Genomic DNA, 8,656 nt, shown 5'->3' with positions numbered 1-8,656 from the left:
TGGTAAACTTTTCAACATAGGAGTTTGCAAGAATTTATGTCATTGAACCTTGGAGTTTGTTATTTGGTAAACTTTTCAACATAGGATTTTGCAAGAATTTATGTCATTTTCATCATATAGAATGACTTCTAAACAAAGCTCACATCTTAGTTTGTCAATGAAGAGTCCATATCAAGCAACATTCTTAATAAGGAAATTGGAAGTTATGATTTGTTACATGGAAAGCTTGGGTGAAGATGTTATTCCCTACTTCCTACTGTTGAAAGAAGCTTGAATATGTCAAGTCTCATGATGCTATAAAAATTGGTTTGTTAATGGAAATTGTCACTTCTTTGAAATAGAATTGGCTATTGTAGCCAAGACACTTGCACACATTTGACAAATTTTTTCTACATTGCACAAACTAGTTAGGCACAAGTCCTAGCCAATGTAATTGATTCTTGATTTTTTGATAATTTTTTTGGTAACAAACTAGTTCCACGTACTTCCAAGTATCTTAGTGGAAGATAAAGATGTTGCAAGTGAACAAGAGGTGGATTTATCATAAATTTTTGGATAGATACTTCAATCGTACCATTATACTCTACTATTGTCTATATTTTTGTTGAGTTATAGTCTCTTTATTTGCTCCCTATATGTATTCCTCTTAATTTTTTTGTATCCTCTTTTTTCTATCCTAGTTTTATTTTTCCTACAATGTGCTTAATGTTACATCTTGCTCTTACATCTTAGTTGTCTCTATCCCTCTCTTTTTTAATCTCTTTCTCATATTTTGTTCTCATTTCTATAGATTAATGTTAAATATTTAGACCTTGTGTTTTTTGTCTAAAAAATGAAAAACAATAATAAGTGTTGCCTTAAAGTTATAGTAGTTTAATTTGATAAAATAGTAAAGATAAAAAAATTAATGGTTATATTAAAAAAACTGAATTAAATTTAATGATAATATTTCATATTAAATAATAATTTTTTTATCTTTGATTACAATTTTCATATTTTTAGATGAAACTTTTAAATAAATTTTCAAAAAACATTTAAAATAATTATCATTTTTATTTAAAATACATATAAATGTAAATATTTGAAATGTAATTTTTTAAAAATAAAAATATTTATAATAGTTATTTTAGTATAAAATTAGTTAGTTTAATTGATAATACCTAAAATTATTTAATTAATATTTTAATATTTAATTAACATTTTCATATCTTAAGTTGAAACTTTTATATAGAAAAACTAAAAAAATTTAAAAGATTTATCATATTTTTAAAATACTTGTGTAATATTTATAATTTAAAATAGTTGCAAAATTATCATATTATTGTCATATTTTAGATTTTTTTACTACAATTCCAATACACAATTTGTGAATTGTAATATATGTTAACAGTTAAATAATATACTATAGTTATATTTGAAAATTAATATGAAATTAAAATTTGTATACACAATTTATAAATTATAAATTATTATTAAAATGTATAACTATATACCATAAAACTATATATATATACACACACACACACACACACAATTTACATTTAATAATTAATTCTATAAATTTATAATATATGATAATAATTAGGTAATATATTACTATTATATTTGAACAATAATATAATATACAACTATTATATAATCTAAATTATTTCTTATACTAAATTTATAATATACAAAATAGTAAAATGTGACAATTTAAAATACTTAGAAAATATTATTATAAACTATATATCTAGTACTATACAACTTATATTTCTAAAATAAAATTATTGATTATGATTGACAATATTCAATATTAAATTAGAATTTGTAATTATTATAAAAAACTATTATTATATTTAGCATATTGATTATGAATTGGAATAAACAAATTATCTAACATGCTTTATATTTTTATTAATTGCATGAAAATATTAGAATAGTACTTCCTTAAAATTCCCTCCTATATTAATTATAGCTACAATGTTACGAACCCATACAAGGTTAACTAGGCTTGCAAGACATTTCTAAGCCAAATGTAAGAATTCTTGTGAGATTGGAAACAAAATGCGATTGGGATCAGATTTGATGGCATATAATTGCTTCGAAGGAAGGTGCATGTAGACAATCCAAATACCGTCTCCTGCAGGGCTTGGAGTTGGCATTACATGTCCTGCTTCACCGTACAAAGGGAAATGGTAGCTTGCAAACTTATGCCTTCCCCATCCAAAATCAACCTCATACAAAGGAAACCGCAGTGCCGAAGACACCAAAACTGCAGGTCCATATCACTCCACGTTTTCTTCTCTGCAGTAACGCTTGGATGTGACAGGAGTTGGCTTTATGGTCTCCACGAAATCAATTAAGCTTTGAAAGTGCTCCCCATTAGTTGTACTTTGTATAGCACCATGAATTAAACCTGCTCTACAACAAAGTGGTTCGTTTTCTACATAACGAGAATTGGATTCAGCAAATGGCAAGATTATGACATTGCCAAAGTAATTAGCAGGAACACCGATTTCCCTTAAGCATGGGCGGCCATCTACAATTTTTTTTTGAGGAATTAATTATAAAGTTATCAATTAAAAAAATATATATTACAACGTAATTTTATAAATTAAATAAAAAAACCTTCTAGAGATTGCTGGAAGAAGTGGAGAAAAATTAAAAAGGGAGGCCGACCTATCAAGGAAAAAAGAATAAATAGACATTCAGGGCTCATTGTCTATCATCGAGATTTATTATTGATTTTTGCTTATGTGTGTTGTGGAGCCTAGGGTTTCTGCAAATAGTCACAATTGGCCATTGAGAACAAAAGACTCTCAATTGGTACACAATTTTAAGGGTGTGAGAGATCACTTGAATTATTGCAGCTGTGGAAAGGATATTTCGGTCTTTCATATGTGCTTAATTGTTGATTTGGAGTTTCAGTTGGAGTTGCACTTTCACCATATCATCTTCAACATCTAGTCCCCACCATTTGATCAATCCAGTGGCCTATTGGTACGGGTCATCACAGTGGTATTAGAGCGGTTCCTTACCAGTCTGATAGGGTTACCTAGCCACCATTTAATTTAGTTTACAAAAGAACTAGCATAACTAAGAATATGGCTGAGAGATATTCTCCAAGCCCATCCAGAAGTGTGCGAGATGATGAGAGTTTACAGCAACGGGAGAGGCTTCTACAGTCAATAGAGGCAAGTACATAGGCAATGATGGTTATGATGCAACATTTGATTAGGGAAAATAGGAGAAATAATCATGATTAGGATGACAGAGGCATAGCAGGATCACAACATAGGACACGGTCTGGAACAGCTGATAGACCCACATTCTTACATTTAGAGAAGAAACACCAGCCCGCACAACTGATGCTATGGTAATAGATATTGTAAATGAACTTCGACAAGCAAGGAATGAGTGGGATTCATTACCAAAATATGTACAGGATGGATGGGCATTTGACAGGTACATGAACTATAGAGCTGCTAGGCAGAAGCAAGTAGATAAACATAGTGAGTTGCAATAGGTCACCAACAAGTTGGTATTACCCACATTCGATGGTAGTGGAAAAATGATTGCTCATGCTTGGATTCATAAGGTGGATACTCTCCTATCTCTAAAGACTATGACAAAAATTGAAGCACTCAAGTATGCCACTTTACACTTAGATGGGGCATCACATGATTGGTGGACACATGGCATGATCACATTGCAACAGAATCAGGTAACCACTTATCAGGAGTTTGTGGATAAATTGATAGAAAGGTTTGATAGAAAAATCTTGAAGTTTATTTCCAAGAGTTAGCCCAATTGAAACAGTTAGGAGGCTTAGAACAATTTATCAATGACTTCCAGAAGTTTGCAATGATGGTGCCTGACATTTCAGAAAAGAGGCTAGTCATTTTATTCACAAAGGGATTAACTAAACCACTCAAGGGGTGGGTAAAGGCCTTTGATCCTCCCACATTACAGGAAGCCATGAAAAAAGCTCGTAGTATGGAACTTGCAGCTCCAAGAAACTAGTTTAGTTCAAAGGGTTCTTCATCATTTAGAGATAACAAAGGAGAATTCAGCAAGGGTAAAGAGAAGGTTACTGACTCAAAAGACAAGCTAGCTACACCTTGGGATAAGGAAAAACTTAATGACTTGCATAGGAAGAAGCTATGCTTCTTTTGCAAAGGTCCCTATGAGTTTGGTCATGATTGTCCTATGAAGCCTAAAGGGAAGGCTAACCGGGTGATGTGGGCTTATTATGAAGGTTCAGATTCAGACATCTCAGAGCACCATGATGAGGATCCTAATGAGGTAGAGGGTGAACAAGAGGTAGATAGTGCTGAGAAAAAAGAGGCTCCAGAGATACATTTACATGAGGCACGTCTGTCTAGTATTCAAAGAGAGGGATCTTTCAGATTTCGAGGAGTCTTGGTAGGACAAAAGGTTATTACTCTATTGGATACAGGTGCCACAAATAATTTCATTGATGCACGATTTGTGGAGAGGCATGGACTCATTACTGAGGAGTTCGAGGGACTAAGAGTTAACGTAGCTAATGGATATATCTCTGTGAGTATTGTTACAATACTACATATCATATGACTATACAAATGACACCCTTCATGGCACTTTACGATTATGACGCACATAGTTTCTTAGATTTGTTGTTGGGAGACAGTCGAGTACCCCGTGCAGGTGAACTATTACAGGAAAGTAAGGATATAGTTGCTAGTCTCAAAAACAACATTGCTAGAGCTTAGAACCAACAAAAATAGTATGCAGACAAGAAGAGGACTGAGCATATTTTTTGAGGTAAATGATATGGTTTACCTCATGTTGCAGCCATATAAGCAGTCCACTCTCAAGAAGAGTGGTACAGAGAAACTCAAGCCACGCAATTATAGACCATTCAAGATCATCAAACTAGTTGGTGAGGTGGCTTATGAGTTGGAGCTTCCCACAGATAGTTGAGTGCACAATGTGTTTCATGTATCACGCCTCAAAAAGACGTTGGGTTAGAATGTGATGCCTTCTGCAGTATTACCTCCCTTGGATGATGAAAGAAAATTGATCTTAGTGCCAGAATTCATTCTAGATAGTAGAGAGAAGCAGCTTCGCAAGAGAGTAATCAAAGAGTATCTAGTTAAGTGGAAAGATTTACCTATTGAAGATGCTACTTGCGAGGGAGAAGTGATTTTGCAGCATCCAACATTAAGATTGCTTGAGGCCAAGCAATTTTAGGAGGAGCGGACCTATAATGTTCCATTTTTTTGGAGGAATTAATTATAAAGTTATCAATTAAAAAAAAACATATTACAAGGTAACTTTATAAATTAAAATAAAAACCTTCTAGAGGTTGTTGGAAAAAGTGGAAAAAAATTTAAAATGGAGGCCAACCTATCAAGGAAAAAAGAATAAATAGGCATTGAGGGCTCATTGTCTATCATCGAGATTTATTATTGATTTTTGCATTTATGCATTGTGGAGCTTAGGGTTTCTGCAAATAGTCACAATTGACCATTGAGAACGAAAACTCTCAATTGATATGCAATTTTGAGGGTGTGAGAGATTGCCTGAATTATTGCAGCTATGGGAAGGATATTTCAGTCCTTTCATTTGTGCTTAATTGCTGATTTGGAGTTTCAGTTGGAGTTGCACTTTCACCATATCATATCCGACATCTAGTCTCCACCATTTTATCAATCCAGTGGCCTATTGATATGGGTCATTACACCTTTACCTTCTGGGTGCGTATTAGTAGCTTCCATAAGTAAGCACTGAAAACCTCTAATTTGGTGTATTTGTTACCGTGTTTATTTGCATTAAATTGGAGATCCATGACGTTCTTTGCATCTAGGTGGTAAATTCTACTTGATAGAGATGGTGGGTGAGGATCATTTTCTTGGCCGGGTTCTTGAGGAGTGAACTTCACATACATTTTATCAATTTCAGCACAGTAATTGGGGCAGTCTCGAGGCCACAAGACAGAGCCTGTAAAGCTTGGATTGGGAGATACCCATGAATTGTTTCTAGAAAGATTTGCCCGACTTGTGAAAAACACATTTGCTGAGTATGCATTTGCAACTCTGTGGTCGAACGTGCAGCCGACAACAATACCTCCACAGCTGAACTCTGTAACCTGCTAATACCAATTATGGTTAAGATTGTAATGCATAAAGCCATACAATTGGAAAATGGTTCGTGCTGTTTGGAATCGTTTACCTGCACAGAAAACAGGATGGCCATCTTCTTGAAATGGCTTTGAAAGTAGAGGAACAATCCTCCCCTGCACAGATTCATCAAGGTTGTATAAATTGAGATGAGAAAGAGGAGCTGCAGTATAAGCTTGGGTCAAGTAAACTCCTTTTTTATTGCAATTGATATTTGGTAGGCCCATGCCATCTATAACCATTCTTCCCGCTAATACATAATAAGGAACCAAGACCCTCGAGAGAGAAGTCTTGAGATGGAATAGTGCTGATGCAAAAGTCTTAGGAGAGGGAGTTTTGTAACAGAGGAAGACATGCACTGAAACTGGTGGAAGAGTGAGATCTATACTTGACAGAGGAAGATTGTGCTGCCGCATTGGAAGAGCAGGCACTATAACTTCTGTGTTAACAATCCTCAACTCATGATGTTCACAAATGAGGCGGTTGAAAGAAGCCGTCCCAAAACAATATTTTAGTCGGCTTTTTCACATATGCAAGCTTCAATGATATTTCATAATATATAGGATTATAAGGGATTGTTTCTTCACTTTATCACAAGTTAAAATTGAATTGGTTAAACCATATAGCCTTGGTTTTTAATCCAGAAAGTATTATGTCCATTCTTTAAACATAGGAATAGAGAATAGGAATGCATATTGAGAATAGGAATAGATATTCCAATAAAAGCTATATTTTGAAATAGGTATAAGCTCATTTTAGAGACAAAATGAAAATATGTATTCATATTCCCTATTCTAATTGACTAACAACTAAATCGAAAATAGAAAACTTATTCCAAATTTTCTATTTCTATTGCATTAACCAAAACGATCCTAGTGTGTAATTGAAAAGAGAGTAGTTCAAAGCCAACAGATTAATATCTATGGCGATCCTTAATTTTTTACTACCATTTTTGCCTCCATTCATTCACCGTCTAATTCAATAATCAGACGAGTCATAGAAATATTACGTTGAATAATGTGCACAAATATATTCCCATGGTTTATTTCGGCGGCTAATAGAAATATTACGTTGAAGAATATGCAGAAGTGTATTCCCATGGTCTATTTCAGCGGCTAATATCAGAAAAGTATTTCTCAACTAGTCGCTGATGTTTAAATTTGCTAAAATTTCGCAAGCAAGAGTTTGATACTGCAGTAATGCAGCGCCTTAACGTTACTTTATATCCAAATTAACAGTTGAGACAGGTTAAGCTTTGTTGCGAATTATTCCTTCTCAAATCTTTAGAGGGCTTGTACTTAATTCAAAATTTCCGCAGACAAATTGCTTCCGAATCAAACGTGCATGTGCACGGTATGAATTGTACAACTAAACAACATACCATACTCTACTAGTTGTCTTGACTGCATACAATTCCAACATTTACTGTTCAACTACAACCTTGTCCAACTTTGCATTGCACTTTCAATTAGCAGTTGGGTTCTTCTTTCTTTCTCCCTTAAGTTTACATTCAAATTGGAGCGCACAAGCCTGACGGTCATCACCGATCAAACTTTACTTCTTTCGTCAACGGAGGCAAATGACTTGAGATTTTTTTGGTTAAACAAATATGAATTTGTTATATTATATAATTTATCTTTTATTTTAATTTTAATAAGTTATTCTTTTTTCCTCTTACGTTGTAATTTAAATAATTATATTTAAATATTTAATAAATAAGGTGTATTTATTTATTAGTAAATAAGTTTTCTTAATTTTAGATTTATATATTTTGATTTTGACTTTTTGATAATTTTTAAAAAATTAATTGTCATATTGAATGAAAAATAAATAAAAATATTACATCATATTATTTAAGATAATTATAAATATATGTATTTTAGAATGATAATATATATAGTTCCTCACATGTCTCTGACACTCTCGAGGGTACACCAGCTAGGAGTGGGGGAGAAGACATTACCTCCTGAGGAAAGAATCCTGCAAAGGTGTTGGGAAGAAAAGCAAGCATAGCCATAGCAAGGTGAAACTGGAAAAGCTGGAGAATTTTGTGAGGGACCTGGTTGACAACCATACTGCTCTCTACCAGAGGTTCGAAATCTTGGTGGAGTTCTCCACCAATGTCATGCACTCTGTGGCCACCACCCTATATTTTCTGTAGGCAAACAAAGAGGAGAAGGACCTGGGCAAAGACATTGAGACCACATGATCCATCTATGGGTTTCTGATTGAGGATTGATTAAAAACCATCCTGGACAAACTAGTAAAGGAGGAAGGTGATGCTAGGGACAAGGATGTGCTTGAAAAGGATGACAACCATGGGCTTCAAAAGGGTTGCTAGCCTTGTCTCTTTTGATTATTTTTTGTTGTATTTATGATTATGCTTATGAACTTGGTATCCCACGGGGTCTTTATGTTTATGTCAATCAAGGGGACTTATAGTAGCAATTTGTTTAAGGGTTGTTGTTTTATTTTACATTATATTATGTATATCAGTTTACAGACTGGTA

At 33.6% G+C, this 8,656-nt stretch overlaps 1 pseudogene; it reads right to left on the bottom strand.

Annotated features, from left to right (window-relative positions):
- Positions 1-2,006: 2,006 nt before the first annotated feature.
- On the bottom strand, positions 2,007-8,220 carry LOC149546629 (coniferyl alcohol acyltransferase-like; annotated as a pseudogene).
- Between the last annotated feature and the right edge of the window lie 436 nt (positions 8,221-8,656).

Source organism: Cupressus sempervirens, chromosome 7 (assembly GCF_028749045.1).
Source record: "Cupressus sempervirens isolate cs-2001-9-10 chromosome 7, ASM2874904v1, whole genome shotgun sequence".
Lineage (NCBI taxonomy): Eukaryota > Viridiplantae > Streptophyta > Pinopsida > Cupressales > Cupressaceae > Cupressus > Cupressus sempervirens.
This window is presented reverse-complemented; position numbering and strand designations above follow the sequence as displayed.